Here is a 17,149-nt window from a genome sequence, read left to right as displayed (position 1 = left end):
CGAGGGTGAGAGGGTGTGTGTGCCCTGCAATGGGCTGACGTCCTGCCCAGGTTTTGTTTCCTGCCTTGAACCCTGTTTTGGCTGGGATTGGCTCCAGGTGACCCTGCAGTTAGGATATAGCAGGTTGGATAGTGGATGGATGGAATTCTTTCTATAGCACGTTTCATACAAATGATGCAGTGACAAAGAAGAGAATTCAAAAATGTTGGTGCGATACACGTGCAGAACAGGTTAGAGATAATGGAAGTAGAAAAATTCAAAAGTCTCAAAAAATGAGAGTAAAGATCGCATTAGTGCAAACAAATGGAAATTATTACTCGATTAAATAACAGAAGAGTGAAAAAAGATCGAATAGTGTTTAAGGATGTCTGGGGGAGAAGAGAGACAAGGCAGTGAGACAAAATGACAGCTGCTGTACAGGTTTTTAAATGTTCGAAGCACCGCACAAAATGCAGATCATGCAGCATGGTAGCAGCAGCAAGCCATCAGCTAATCAAAAAGGAGGTAAAAAAAAAATATTTGTTTCCCATTGTATCACCGTTTAAGAATGGTTTCGGAGGAGCGACCGCGTCTCCTTGAGATGCGTTCAGCCCCCTTTTCACAATGATGCATGGCGCAGGTGGGGGTTGAGCGAAGCAAGCATATATATATATATATATATATATATATATATATATATATACAGTGGTACCTTGGTATACATCCTTAATCCCTTCCAGATCCTTGGACTTATACCAAACAGGACTTATACCAAACCAAATAAGAAATAATGGGAAAATGATTAATTTGTTCCCATGAAAAAAAAATCCTATTGTTATTGGCATATTATACATTGATGGGGTTGTATAAAATAATTTAAACACTACTTAATACTGAAATACATAAATACAAAAGCAATTAGATTAAATAAATGAAAATGACTGTCCGATAAGAATGAGTTTAATTTTACTGCACAACAAAGAAGAGCGTTACAGCTCTTCTAAAGGAGCCACTTCAGGTTACTGTGTAGCACTGCCGTTATTCTTCTTCAATCCAAATCCCTAAAGCAGATTCTATCCAGACTACTGCCTTATTACATCCACTTACAACTCGTTTTGCACCTACACTGCGGCCGTAGATCTTATATTCCTTTCCTACTTTTTAAATAAAAAGAATCGTAGCCTTCAACAAATCCAAAACGTTTAACTTTTCGGCAATCATTAACATCTTCCGTTTGCACTTGGGCACGGCCCCTGAAGCAGTAGCAGATCGTTTTGGAGCCATAATGAAGGGCTTGACTATGCACAAAGAAAAACACAAAAGAGCACAAAAGTTAACTCTTTAAACAGCGAAACACGTTGATGCTGAATGAGCGAGACGAGACTTCCTGGTTAACACTACATTCAGCACGCAGGAACTTAACTGCGTGCTCTGATTGGTTAGCTTCTCAGTCAGGAGAACTTAACTGCATGCTCTGATTGGTTAGCTTCTCAGTCATCCGCCAATAGCGTCCCTTGTATGAAATCAACTGGGCAAACCAACTGAGGAAGCATGTGCAGGAAATAAAAAGACACATTGTCCATAGAACCCGCGAAGCAGCGAAAAATCCGCGTTATATATTTAGTTATGCTTTCATATAAATCCACGATAGATTGAAGCTGTGACAGTTGAAGCGCGATATAGCGAGGGATTACTGTACAGGTTAAAACTTGGCCCTTTTTTTTTGAAGGCGCGCGCCTGGTATATCACACGTGTTGTTCTAGCACACGAGTCGTATTCCAAACAAAGGTCGTATACCAAGCAAAATATTTCGCCTCTAAACAGGACGTATACCAAGCTGGACTTATTCCAAAGCAGACGTATACCGAGGTACCACTGTATATATATATATATATATATATATATATATATATATATATATATATATATATATATATATATATATATATATATATATATATATTTATATATATTGTCACAAAAGCGCGATGAGGCATGAAAAAGGTTTTGGCGGCAGCCACCCGTATATTATATCCTGGCTGCAAAGAGGTACATTTTCAAGAGTTCTTTACTCATGCGAGTACAAAATAGAACTGAATTGATGTCTTAAGATTTTTAAAGACAAGTTTAGGAAGTGACGTCCTTGGCAGCACCATAACCAGAAGTGATTTATATGTAGCTCCAGAACTGGAAGTGGCATCAGCAGAAGCACCAGGAAAACGGAAGTGGCATCATCAGCAGCGCCGGAAACGAGTGGGATTTTCTGAAAATGGTCTGTAAGGTATTGAATGGTCTGGCATGGAATTACTATTATTTAGGCCCTTTAGTTGTCTCCTAATCGCACATGTGTGACTATATATATATATATATATATATATATATATATATATATATATATATATATATATATATATATATATACTAGAAAAATACCTGCGTTTCGCAGTGGAGAAGTACTGTGTTAAAAAAGTTATGAAAAAGAAAAGGAAACATTTTAAAAATAACATAACATGATTGTCAATGTAATTGTTGTAGGCTTATTTTTGTATTAAGAGTGAATGTGATGATTGTAAAGAGTTTAATTTATGATTGTAAATATTGTGTATGAGAAATGCCCATTTTTAGGATGTAAGGATCTCTTTGTAATCGACGTTTGCGCTTCTGCCCTCGGGCTATAAAATGACCAAACTGTCTGCTGAGCTTGCTCTTGAGCATGCAATGTAAAGTTGGCCAATCTTGTGTCCAGTCAATGGTGACCTTTTTTTGAGTCTGGCCCTGTGACTTATTTATTGTCATAGCGAAGCAGACCCTTACTGGAAACTAGAAGCATTTGAATTGAAATGGGAGATCAGAGGGTATAACGGGGATGCAAGGAATAAATTCAGAGTGTGAAGAAACTCTAGAGACAGCATGTGTATTAACTTGTGGATTTTTCTGTGATTATTTGGTGGCAGCGTGATGAAGTTGCTTCCGCAAGACCACGTTAGCTGTGGAGCTCAGCTTGGAGCATATTCTTTTCCTACCTTGTCAATTGTGTAATGCGTTTTTTGAACAGGTTTGATGCATGGAAGTGATCACTCGTACTGCGTTCAGTTAGTTCACGTGAGCTGCTCTTGTTGTGATGTCCATGGCTTTTTTTTAATGTTAGCTAAGACCCGGCACTTAAAAGTTTATCGCTACAGCAATTTTAACTCCGTTACAAAGTGATCCAAAGTCTTGTTTATACCTCGTGTCTTCTCATTAAACTTGTATCTCGCGAATATGGTATCCGTCGTAGGCATGACAAACGGCAGCGGGAGCGTGTCTATAAACGTAATTTAAACTTACGGTTTACACCGTGCTTTGTTTCCGCAGTAGCTGCACTTATGAATATGCTTGCATGCATTTTTCTCTTCAGCGCTCTTTGGAGCTCTTCCTTGTTTTCTACGTACTGTTTTCACTGTCAGTTCACGTGATTACGTGGGAGGCGTGATGATGCGACACGCAACTCTGCCTCCCACGGCCATCGAGCTGCAGTCTATTACAGTATTTGGATAAAAATAGGTTCCAGTTATGACCATTCCGCGTAGAATTTCGAAATGAAACCTGCCCGACTTTTGTAAGTAAGCTGTAAGGAATGAGCCTGCCAAATTTCAGCCTTCTACCTACACGGGAAGTTGGAGAATTAGTGATGAGTGATTGAGTGTGTGTTTGAGTGAGTGAATGAGTGAGTGAGTGAGGGCTTTGCCTTTTATGAGTATATATATATATATATATATATATATATATATATATATATATATATATATATATATATATATATATGAGTGGCAAGCGGCTGGGGGCGGTATGCAACCGGGACACCCAGAAGGCCCCGGTGGCCTTGGGGACTATGGGAATTGAGCTTGGAAGCTCAACTTTATAGGGGCCCATGGTCACCGCCAGGGGGTGCCCCAATGCCTGAGCCCTCAGTACTTCCACCACACCCGGAAGTGCAGGGGGGAAGAAGACCAGGGACACCCGGAGTGCTTCCGGGTGTGCGCCGGTACTTCTGCCACAATAGATAGTGCCGGCGGAAGCTAATCGGGAGGCACCTGGAGCACATCTAGGTGTGGATAAAAGAGGCCACCTCCCTCCATTCGGGGGCTTGAGTCGGGAGTGGAGAAGAACGGAGCTCGAGAGGATAGGAAAGGAGGCAGCCTGAAGAGAGGAAGGCATTGTGTGTGAGGCCTGGACTTTGGGGGACTTTTGGAGTTGTGTGCATTTTTGTAAATATTAGGACTTGTAAATGAACGTGTGGTGGTGCTTAAAACATGTCTACCTGTCTGTGTCCGGGCCATCATCCACTATATATATATATATACACACCTGTATATAGGTTTTGTGCTAACATCTAAGTACTATATTAATGCAAAGAATTATTATCATTATTATTATTATTAGAAAACTTTAGTTGCTGTTGTCAGAAGATGCAGAGATAAGTGAGGTCTCAACATCCCCTCCGACACTCTGTCCTTCACCGCTAGTTGGTGACGTTACAGATCATGAAAGACGCACTGTTTTCAAATAATCCATCAGCGACATTTGCTTCGTGCTTGAGATCTTTAAGAGTCTCAGTGTATAGGCGCACCACGGAGGCGTGTTAATGTTTAACCTTCAGGCTACGCTCGATGATGGGTTCAGCAGCCTTGATGTCTCTAACCAGCTGGTCGATTTGCTAAGTCCAAACTCACAACTTTTGACATTCTACCATGAAGCATACCTAACTAACAGTTTTTTCTCATTTAGGCGCATCACTGACTTTGCATTCTTGAACTTACAGCCCGAAGGACTTGCACTACACTTTAGGGCAGAATTGCATCACAATTCATCATTTGTTAAGCAAAACAATGAAAACATGCAACGAATGCACAGAGAGCTCTTTACTCAACAACAACAGGGAGAACAAGACTGATGACGTGCCCAGTAGGATACTAGCTGCCCACAAACTTGCATGCATCACACCTCTCATTTTTTTCTCTGCTACTCATAGCTGCAAAGCCCATGAATGTACGTGTTTGCCTATGCAAAAATAAAAATGAGGTTACTAATAAAATCACACAAATTAAACCAGTAAATCCATCAACAGAAAAAAATTTGAGTCATCATCTGCAGTCATAAAATTGAAAGAACAAAACTCCACTTCTTCAGTACAACATTTGAATTTCTTTTCTTCTTTGATTTCTTAAACATTTTCTTTTTCAATTAGGAACTAATCAATAAAGGAATTGATTTTTCAATTTCATGCAGTACCTTGAAGCTACCTGTGAGTCTCACTCTAGCAAGCATTACCGTCGGACCTTTTCCAGCATCCCTAACTGCAAATGAGTTAAAAAAGAAATGAGTGAGGGAAGGGAAGAATTTTTATAGCCGCCTCACCCATCAGTTTTATTTGACAGACGCACAAATGGAGAGTCGCAGGAGGCCTTCACTCTTTCTACATCTGGGTGTTGGGCCGTGCTCAGCTTTCCTCCAGAGTGATTGGTATTTATTGATTAATTGATGCTGTCATAGCCTGCACAATGTTTTACTGAGCACAACAGGCTATTAACTCGTTTCGGTCAACTGTTACATAATAATTTGCTGTACAACACTGAAGAATTTGGGAAGCTCCTTCGATGAAAATTCTTCACTTCTAAGGGATTTTGTAAGAAAAAATACACTAAATAAATGTTTCAGATAATGGTATCTTGTAAAGTGTTCTGTGAATTCCTGGCACAAAGCCCTGTGCTTCACTTGTCTGCAGCAGCAGTATATCACGAGAGAGAACAGGAAAGACCCAGTTCTGTTTTGATGAATTGGGCGGCATGCGCATAACTGAACAGAGTCCAGTTCAGACTGGCATGGTGCCATGTTTCACCAGGCGGGCAGAGTGTGACAAAAATTCCTTAGTACTGAATGTCGGCTTTAATTTATGACACTGAAACTGCAAAACATATAGATGGGAGTATCTGAGTGACGGCTTTATCAAGCTCCAATGACAAGCACTTTCCTCTCAAGCCCAACAGACATGAATATCATAATAACTGATAACTCTTAATTAGCTCAGTAAAAGGAAATTTGTAAAACAATTGTAAAAGAGGACAATAGATAAAGGATTGGGGTGACACTGTGACACAGTATATTGTAAATGAAAAATAATAAAGGTTTTTCAGCATAAATAACATCTCTGATGACATGAATCTGAAATTAGACTATCCAAGATGGTGACACCTCTGCTTAAATACAGGCCAGCCAGAAAGATGCGGATACTGGACATGACAGCAGAGTTGGTAAGGTTGTCAATCATCCAGTGTGCAGAGTGAAGAAGACAAGAGGTGTTGGTATACAGCGCCACCCTGTGGATCGGTAAGGAATTCCCACCACCTTTAATCTGTCCTCAAGGCGCACTGCCATTTTGTGTGGGGTTCATTCCTGCCCTGCCTCTGATGTTGCCCCCTCAAACTTATAATGGAATTAAGCAGGTGAGGAAATAAATGGATGGGTGGACAGTAAAGTTCTTTGCCTATTTCTTCAGTCAGAGTTTATGGCATGAAAATTCTAGTGGAACCGTAACAGAATTGCCTTATATTATAACAATTGAACAATTGTAACAGGAACAAGCCATTCAGTCCAACACATTTGAGTGTCTTATTCCCCTAGATTCTCTGAAATATCATCAAGTCAGGATTTGAAGTTTCAAACGAATTTGACAGCTCCTGCAATCTGCTGGTGAAATCATTCAACAGCTCTTTAATCTCTCCTTGCGTAGTCCTCATATTGTGTTAAATACAGAACTGGATTTTGGTTGGTGCCCCTTAACAAAAAATCAAGAGTGTGCCCCCCTCGACTTTCTCGTATAACGAGTTAAAGGAAAAGGTCATCAGAACCACTTCCAGCTCTGCAATATTTCTCAAATATCATATCTCTTGGTTTCTCATCAAAACTAATAGATAATACCGATACACAATCATTTATCTCTATTTATAATCAAACTTTATATTAAAATGAAATTTTCACACTTAGGGAGGTCGAAAATGAGGGTGGAATTTTTTTCATGAGGACCGGAGGATATGAAAAAAAATGATCTGCTGTGGCAACCCCTAACGGGAGTGGCCGAAAGAAGAAAAAGATGTTTGCATTACCTCAATTACGTGCAAAGTAAAAAGTGTTATAGTCACCCAAAAACAGAAAAAGTGTATTATATATATTTTTTTGCAATAAATTATATAGGTAAAACTGCATTTAGCTACATTTTATTATGATAATAATGGTGGAAATAATAAAAAAATTTATGTATTACCAGAAACACGATGGGAACGTAGCAGCTTACTGTTCCCATTACATCTATATATTTCAATGGCATGTTCAATGTTTACATGTTATTGTTAAACTGATGATGTATAACTTAAATAAAATGAATAATAGTTATTGAAATTTGTTATTAATATTGCATACACATTCATATTTCCATGACACAAAAAATTCGGACTCTTGTTTTAAATAAATTACTTTTGGTTGAGTAATTTTTCTCAAATTTTATATCTGTTTGCTTTTTATCATTATAAATATCTGTACAAAATTTCAATCATCTATCTGTAATTATAACCATCGTTTAATTGAAAATTTGTGAAAGTTTTCAGTTGAAGTACCACTTCCGGTTGCCCGAAGTAGCCCAAAAATTGATAGGATTCTTTATTTTTGATATAAAGCAGGTGTACAAAATGTCATTGACCGACGTCAAAGTGTTTTCGAGTTTTTGTGTTTACACACAGACAGACAGAATTTCAAAAATCGTATTTCCGGGTTCAGGAAGGTTTAAAATATAAAGATTCATCAAAATCTTGAAGTTGAATTTTTTCACGATTCCTATACTCTCTTGTAAAAGATACAGCAGGAGACAACAAAAAGGTTTGGGGTTTTCCGGCCCCGTATATTGTCGACACTCCACAATATGAAAATAAGGTCAAAATATAAACAAAACACTTGTTCATATGCGCGATGCCGAATCATGGCGTCGGCGGCCATTTTATGGAGCAGGAGCCGGAAGTGGAGGAATGCTGGGAAGGAACCGTGAGGGAGGATGGGATCGATGACGTCAGGGAAAGATGGAGCTGGAAGGGCGGAAGTAAGCGCAGTGCGGGCAAACCCGGCTTATGGTGGCGGAGCGTCTTTTTTCCTGCAAGAAAGCATAGGGAGAAAGTTAGTACCCCGCCATTCCCTGCCGGCGAATGTCTTCCCAGGTGTGTCAAGATCCTTCCGCGGTCTCCTACTCGTGCGTGCGTGACACTCTCTATACTATGAATACGGGAATGTAAAAAAAGAACCCACAATTGTCTCTGAAATAACTGTTCTGATTACACACTTCTAGGAAATAAAACAGTGTGAGATGGTTCCTATTCTCATATTAGGAATTAGAAGAAAAAGAAGAGTGTGGCCTTAGAGACAACTTCAGACACTTTACAATCTTTAGTTGAGGGGGACCAGACATGTTGAGGGCGTCAAACGACCCATAGAAAGTGTTTTGATGAACAGGCCAGAATGTCTGGAGAGAAGGATTACAAGTAGAGTCACGTCTAGGAGTTAAAACATTGGCCTAATTGTTAACAAATGGCATAGCCAGTGAGATCCGAACGGGAGATACTAGGATATTTCAGAAACAGCTCTGAATGAATTTTGGTAAATGATGCATGTCCTACGGTTTACTGATTACCTCTCTAGCTTTCACACATTTTAAGGGTCCATGAGTAGAAATAGTTTATTTAAACGGATCCTGAAAACAAATTATCATTAATTTCTGTTGTTTTTTGTTCACTTCCACAAAATCTCCACCGGTATCTTGTTGGTATGAATTTGGTTCCTGTAGAGTCTCCTAGAAACACATGGTGCTAAAGTTGTATCAGTTTCAGGGCCAGTGGTCATTATGATGATCCTACTGCTGACACCATTAAAGGAATAAATGGCTGATGCAATGTGGGTCCAGCACTAAACAATTCTATGCCTAACATTAGAGGGGCTCTAATTAACTGCTTCAAATTGCCAAGCACAAGGATAACATTGGACTGATGTCTCTCTAATGATGAGGTACACTATGTGCAAGCTACTCATTTTGTGAGCCTTGGAACTCCCAGTCATTAATTCTCTATGCATTGCTTAGAAACCTAACCTTGAATGTGAAGAGTCAATTTGTCACTGAATTAACGAAGCTCTGCAGGGTAGCAAGGAGCATAAAGCCTAATGAGAAAATTATGGAAATAAAAATGCAAGGGACATCTTAAAAATAATTCCTTCAGTTGTTTCTTTAGATGATATGGCACTGAAATTGAATGAGGCCTATCCATCAATTCATATCTGCACGCTTGCTGTTTTAAAGTGTCACACTCTGTTCTCAGATTCAACAGGGGAATTGCTTCGTCAAAGGGTCCAATCAATTAATCAGACAATCTGTTTATGTAGTGTCTTTAACAGCAATCAACATTATGCATTTTATAAAGGAAACAAGAGGAAATGTGCCTAATTTCCAATACATGTAATTAAATTTATAATAAAAAACATTGGATGATGAAACGGCGGTCCTGTGTTGAATTTACACTGCTATGACTGAGGTCAGTTTCCACACAGGTCAATGTGTGTGTAGATTCTGCATGTTCCACATACATCTGAGTGGCATTTCTTCTACATATCCAAATCACGTAGGTTAAGATGGTCAAGTGTGAGTGACGTTCTCCTATAATGGACTGACAATGGGCCACGTTCTGTCTTCATTGTCTGGTGGCACAGCATGGACGTTGAATGCTGTGCTGCCATGCAGAGCAGCAGTTGTGTGTTAACACTGCACTATGGTGCTGTGATCTGTCCATTATATGTAACCAGATGAACCTCCTTGTGTGGATCTGCCTACTTAACTAAACTGACGCTGCAAACGATGTTCATCTTTGAGACTCCCATCTCGCCCTTTCCGTCAATCTCATCCTGTACCTGTATAGATTTTACCACCAGGCTCTCATGTGGTCAATGGCAATCTGATCTGCTAAATTTGTTTCCAGCTCCATGAACCCCTAGCTCCACTGGAGATCTTGAATCAAGACTTATGAAACTAATAAAGAAGCAGTGGTGAAGCTGCAGAAGTAACAGTCTTCAGCTACCTTCCTTCCAGTTCTGATGTAGCTAACGATATTCCAGATAATGGGTCTAAGCATCAGCGCTCTCCCACAATTCCTCAGAAGAGCTCAGTAAATCCATTTTAGGTCGCCACAGGACTCATTTCTAAATCAAATGGTAGGTCTTATCCTCGTCCCTCTCCTGACACCAATATTGTGCCAGTGCCAAGTGAAACATTTTTTCTCTTTGTTCTTTACATAGCCCTTTTAGGTAGCTCTCCAACTTTAAATGGACAGCTTGTTCTTGCCACCCAAGTTGGAATTCATATGCGACTTTGGCAGGCTGCTCATTTACTTGATGGAATGCCACCTCATAGTTGTTATGATTTATTAAATGAAAAGGAATAAACAGAAAATCAACAAAAAAGAATCAAAAAAGGACTCACCAAAAGGCAATCCAAGGCAAAAAGTTCCCAAACTGAAAGCAAAAAATTGAGAATTTAAGCAAAAAACAAAAAAATGTTGAAAATCACAATACTTACAAGAAGCACCAAAATCCACCAGGGTGCATTCAAATGAACTGAATGTCTTCAGTACCCAGCCTGCCTGTATAGGACTGGGGGCGGTCCATAAACAGTGATGGACGGGTGGCCCCACCTCTTGGGGATCAACCCACAAAATACAAGGAACAAGAGAAAACATCAAATCACATGTACAGTAGATAGTACTTAATATCAAAATAAAATAGACAAATTAGACAAATAATACATGAACAGAATAATATTATGAAAAATAATAGAAAACAACAATGAAAGTAAACAAAGAAAACAATTTAAACATAAGCCAAGGGAGGAAATCTGGCTTGACCGTAACAGTGTGCACATAAGGGGACAGCTTAAGGGCTCAGGTGATGGTAATAGCCCACTGAACTGGGAGTTGGCACTGTGGCATAATGCCTTCTCTCTTCATCCCTTGGCAGAATGGAAGCTTAACTGCCACTCCAGTGCTGCCATCACCCTCCTAGATCTTCACCTTCCTGTGGAAGACTTGGGTTAAACATTTATTTATTTAATTTATTTATAAAGCACTTTAAAAACAACATCAAGGCTGACCAAAGTGCTGTACAATAAAAAAAAAGAAAACCCAACATATCAGACACACAAAACCAAATGGTAAATGAAACAGAAACACCTAAACACATAAGAACTGAAAAGATTCTTAATAAAAAGTATACAGATAGCCAACATATCATAGTGGGTTAAAAGCCAGAGAGTAAAAATGTTTTTTAAATAGGATCTAAAGGCAGCTAGCGAAGGAGCCTGCCTAACGTGTAACTGCAAATCATTTCAGTGTTTTGAGGCTGAAGCTGAAAAAGCTTCATCACCTCGAAGTTTGCATCGTGCCTTGGGAACACGTAAAAGCATCTGGGGCCTCATGTACAGTATAACGCCGTGCGTAGAACTCGCACTATAACATGGCGTAAGCACAAGAGCCGAAATGTGCTTACGCACAGAAAATTCCAGATGCAGGAATCTGTGCGCATCCAACTTCCACGTTCTTCCGCTACATAAATCCCGATCAGCGTGACAACTAACGCTCGTGCGCGCGCCTTTATGCAACGCCCCAAATCCTCCCAGAATTACGCCTATTTGAATATGCAAATCAATATAAATCGCCCTTAAGCTCAGCCTTCTGTGAAAAGACAATGGGAAAAGCACGGGGGAAAACATAAGAATTTCAGCGAATACCAAGCGGAGGCAAAGGAAAAACATACTATTTGTTCAAATAAACCTTGGTGTAATCAACAAAAGGAAGTTGATCGAGTGACATAGCGTGTTGGAGAAACTTGAAAGCTCACGTTCACAAAATCGCACAGTGCCGGAAATAAAAAAGAAGTCACATATCAAAGTCGCCGTGAAAAGCCGAGTTGTAGCCCACTGTCTGAGTGTCATATGAAAGTTTATTAGGGTACAGAGAAAAAAGGCACACGGTGGGGAAAAGCACGAAATGTCAACTTCAATCTCGACATTTCCACTTTAATCACGTAGTTTATTTTGTCATTTAGTAGAACATTATAAACTTCATCTTAAAATCGTTTAATTAACCAGTTTCTCAAATCACATCGTAATTAAAGTAGCACGTTAAATGCTTTGTTTTGTATTTGATCTTCTACTCGTATGTGATCTATGTGTGTGAATCACTACTTGCTTCTTAAACTGGCTCTCTTCCTCCAACTGGGCACAGAGTCCATTACATTCGTGATATTACAGCTCTCTGAATAACTAAAATACTGAGATGTATACGTGATGTCATTTTCATGATGATAGGAGTTAAAGCACGTTATTAAACATGTGTTTCACTTCGATGAAATAATTTATTGTCGAAATTTGTTGCTGCGTTTTTAGCTGTGTTGTTATTTTCTCTTTCTGTTTTATATTCAATATATATTCGCGTGGCAGCCCCAAGAGTCCTTGCTTTTCTTTCCCCAAGTAACCGATCGCCACACAATCAGCTCTGTAATAGACGTTAAGCCATCTGTAAGCTTAGCCGATTCTTCAAAACGTTTAAAGAACATTGAAATATCTTCGTATTACATGTTTAATTATTCTATCCTTCACGACACTCCCAGTGAAGAATATAAATTATTTAAATGAAGTTAAAGTTTTATGTGTATAATTTAACAAACATATTTTGCTGCATTTCACCTTAAAAATGATATTGTCATCATATGTAAATACACGCTTTATAAAGTGGCTCAGGTTGTGAGATATTATAACTGTAGTGCAAGTTTACAGTGAGGTGATTGTACTTATAAGTACAAACAGTTCTACAAGGAGCAGTTGATTGAGTGCATTTAAAGTTCTTGGGATGAAACTGTTTCTGAACCGCGAGGTCTGTACAGGAAAGGCTTTAAAACGCTTTGCGTGGCAGAGACAGCGTGTGCTTAATGCCGTATACCGATAATTCTCTTTCCGATCAGCTGCTGCTGTGATTCACACTCAGATACAGTGATATAAATACTCCGAGTCGTGCAGTGAGAGTAATATGGAAAAAGATGATCCGCTGTGGCAACTCCTAACGGGAGGAGCTGAAAGAAGAAGAAGAAGAAGTGAGAGTAACAACGCTAAAGCATTTATGGTATTTGGAATACTATGGCTGTTCCCTGGACCATTATATTGTTACAAGTTAATTACAATCAGATGTATTACACTAATAAACAATATGCGGTTAGTTTCTGTGTATTTATAAAGCCGCATCATGAAAATAATGAGTAATCACACAGGAACAGTACCATTGCTTTGACGCTGGGTGCCGCCAGTTTGCAAAACCGAGCGGAGAACTTGCGTACGACAAGACATGAGGTACCGTGGAAAAGTGCGTGGCTTTACGCCAAGTGTAGGTTTTATACATCGCGATTTGAACGTGGAAAAGTTCTTACGCAACATTTCTGTGCGTACGCACCGTTTATACATGAGGCCCCTGGTCTGCTGACCTGAGAGAGCGAGACGGTACGTAAGGGTGCAGCAGCTCCGACAAATAAAGTGGGGCACAACCATTAAAAGATTTCAAACAAATATAAGGATCTTAAAATGGATTCGAAAATGAATTGGAAGCCGCTGAAGGGAAGCCAAAATCGGGGTAACATGCTCATGCTTTCTTGTGCCAGTTAAAAATCGAGCAGCAGCGTTTTGCACCAGCTGTAGGTGAGCAATGGAAGCCTGGCTAATTCCAAAAAGAAGCGCATTACCATAATCTAGATGAGATGTTATAAAAGCATGTATCACTGTTTCATGGTTGCACTTAGACAAAACAGGCTTTATTTTTGACAGCTGCCTCAACTGGAAAAAGCAAGATTTTACCACTGCGTTCACATGGCTATTAAGTTTTAAAGTGGAATCCATTTTCACACCTAAATTTGTGATCATGGATTTCTCAAATTGAGCCACAGTGGAAAGGTCGATGAAGTTGGTCCCACTGGTGCTATTGGGTCTAAACAGCATGACTTCTGTCTTGTTTTCATTAAAATTTAGAAAATTTAATGCCATCCAACTCCTTATGTCAATAAGACAATCAAGCAGGGGCTGGACAGAACATGGACCTTGGCACTTCAGAGGGAAATAAACCTGACAGTCATCTGCATAAAGATGAAAGGAAATACCGTGTGTCCGAAAAATAGTGCATAGTGGCAGCTGGTACAAGGAGAACAGAAGAGGTCCCAGGATGGAGCCATGTGGTACCCCCCAGGGGAGGGCAACAGAGGTAGAAGTAAAATCATCAATGCTGACCCAAAAACTTTTATCTAAAAGATAGGACTTAAACCATTGGAGAGCTGAACCTGTGATGCCCACCCACTGCTCCAGCCTGGAGATGAGGATCTCATGGTCTATCGTGTCAAAGGCAGCTGTTAAATCCAAAAGCATAAGTAGTACACAGTCACCAGAGTCCACTGTTAAAAGAGTATTATTAAAAAACCCTTAACAGAGAGGACTCCATGCTGTGGTGAGTTTTAAACCCAGACTGGAACACTTCCAGAATTGCATGACACATTTAAATAAGAGCATATCATTTGCTAGAAACTGACAAATATATGGTATCCCAATCTTAAAATACACAGTTTGCAATATAAAGAATACACTTGGAATTGGGTCCTTTAAAGGGCTCTCCAGTGTATTACCAAAATATTTGAATTCTTTGAACAATTGTACCTCAAATATAACCTCTCTTCATGGAAGATAGAGACTTTGTTCAAATAAATCTGTTAATAAACTTGCATATCAGGTTAAATGTATTCCATTTTCTTTAACTGTCCTAGAATAAGAATTCACATACTTGAAGATCCTGGCAGTAAGAGAGAGGTGGCAGTTTTAAAGGAAGAGGTGATGAAATAGAAAGAAAAAATTGAGCTCAAGATCTATTAGCAGAAAATGTATTAAAGCATTCTATGTAAGCCAAAACACAAACCTAAGTCGTAATCGTAATGCATAAGCTAAAATGAAAAACCAATAATTCTAAATTAAACTAGAAAGGACGCTAGAAAGTTTGATAGTATCCAAACCAGTAGTCTTGGACAACCAGGAACTGGACGATGTTAACCCTTACAGCATCCTAATGGTGACATCGCACAATACGCACTTCCAGATCCCTGGATAGCGATGTGATAGAACCCTCAAACCACGCAATTGAGAAAACAACTAGTGAATATTTTAAAATCAAGCCAAAATTAGAAATAATAGACAGAAATGGATTGTCTAACACAAAAAATAAAACAATTAAAAAATGTAAGCAAAATAGATTATAACACTTAAGAAGTACGGTTGCACAAGTGACTGGGACTTTTCTTTAATAGAATGGAGAAATGTGTTAAACAAGACCTCATCAACTGGTTGTGACTTCATCTAACATTAAAATTGACATAGTTAAAAAAATCGATTTCCTCAGTGCAATCCAAAGTAGATCAACAAATCCTTCTTTGCAAAACTAGACCCCATTGTATCTTTGTTCAGTTGAAACAGAAACTTGTTACAGATCAAAAAATAATAATAATACTAATAATTCTGTGGACATCAAAAGCAGAGGATGGTATGACACTACTTGACTTTCATCTCTACTACTGGATGAAGAACACATGTACTAAGAGAAGATGAAAGGAGCCAGCTAAATGAACCTGCATGCACTTAGTGACCCAAGGACAGGACATCCACAGCTGTATGCTTTGCTTTGTACACTTGTTGCCAATAACTGACATCAACAAAACTTAAATTCAGTGGTTTAGCATTCGCTGAGAATACAGCTGTCCACAGTTGAAGGCCGAGATGTAAGTTTCAATTGCACCAGCATTAGGCAATTCCACGTCCGACCAGTGGCGGTGGGATGCACTAACTGTCTTTCTTGATCCCTTGCAGACCATTATTGGGAAAATCACACAGGGTTCTGACGCCTTTGATGACAACACTTCTGGTTCCGGCACCTTTAATGAAGCCACTTCTGATTCCAGGGACTTTGATGGAGTCTTGACTATATACTTCTGTTCTGTTTTGGACACAGTCTTGTGAACAATTCACAATCTTTAAAAATACCTTTTTGCATCCAAGGCACATTATAAGGGTGGCTGCCCCAAACCTTTATTGATGTCTTATTGTCGTTCTTATGACGTTCTGATAGATAGATAGATAGATAGATAGATAGATAGATAGATAGATAGATAGATAGATAGATAGATAGATAGATAGATAGATAGAGTGAAAGGCACTATATAATAGATAGATAGATAGATAGATAGATAGATAGATAGATAGATAGATAGATAGATAGATTTATGCACAATTATGGTCCAAACACACACCAAAATGACTGAAAAAAACTCTTCTTCTTAAAAAAGTCTTCAATTCGCTCTGGAATGTTGGATATCAGCTTGGGGCCAAATCCTGACTACTGGTGATCAATTCTTGCCTTTTCAGTGCTTGGAGTCAATCACAATTTGTGGGCTTCTGTCTATCCAACCTCTTTTTGAGAATTTACCCCCAGGTTCTCAATGGGATTAAGTTCTGGGGAGTGTCCTGGCCACAGGTCCAAACTTTCAATGTTATAATCTCCGAGCCACTTTGTTATTACTTTTGCCTTGTGTCATGGTGCTCCATCATGCTGGAAAATACACAGATCACCACCAAATTGCTCCTGTATTGTTGGGTGAAGTTGCTCTCAGAGGACGTTTTGATGCCATTCTTTATTTATGGCAGTGGTCTTGGGCAGAATTGTGAGTGGGCCCACTCCCTTCTATGAGAAGCAACCTGACACATGGATTATCTCAGGATGCCTCACTGTTGGCCCAACAAAGGACTCGTGGTAGCGTTCACCATTTCCTTCTCCAGACAATTGCTTTTCCAGATATCCCAAACCATCAGAAGGAGAATTCATCTGAAAAAATGAGTTTGCACCTGTCCTCTAGTGTCTAATCCTTGTACTTCCTGCAGAATTTCAGTCTGTCTTTGATGTTTCTTTGTGAAGCAGCGGCTACAAAGGCTCGATCACGCATTGTATGAAGTTTGGTCACAGGGGCAAAAGTGGTAGGTATT

This window comes from Polypterus senegalus, chromosome 10, assembly GCF_016835505.1.
Source record: "Polypterus senegalus isolate Bchr_013 chromosome 10, ASM1683550v1, whole genome shotgun sequence".
NCBI lineage: Eukaryota > Metazoa > Chordata > Cladistia > Polypteriformes > Polypteridae > Polypterus > Polypterus senegalus.
This window is presented reverse-complemented; position numbering follows the sequence as displayed.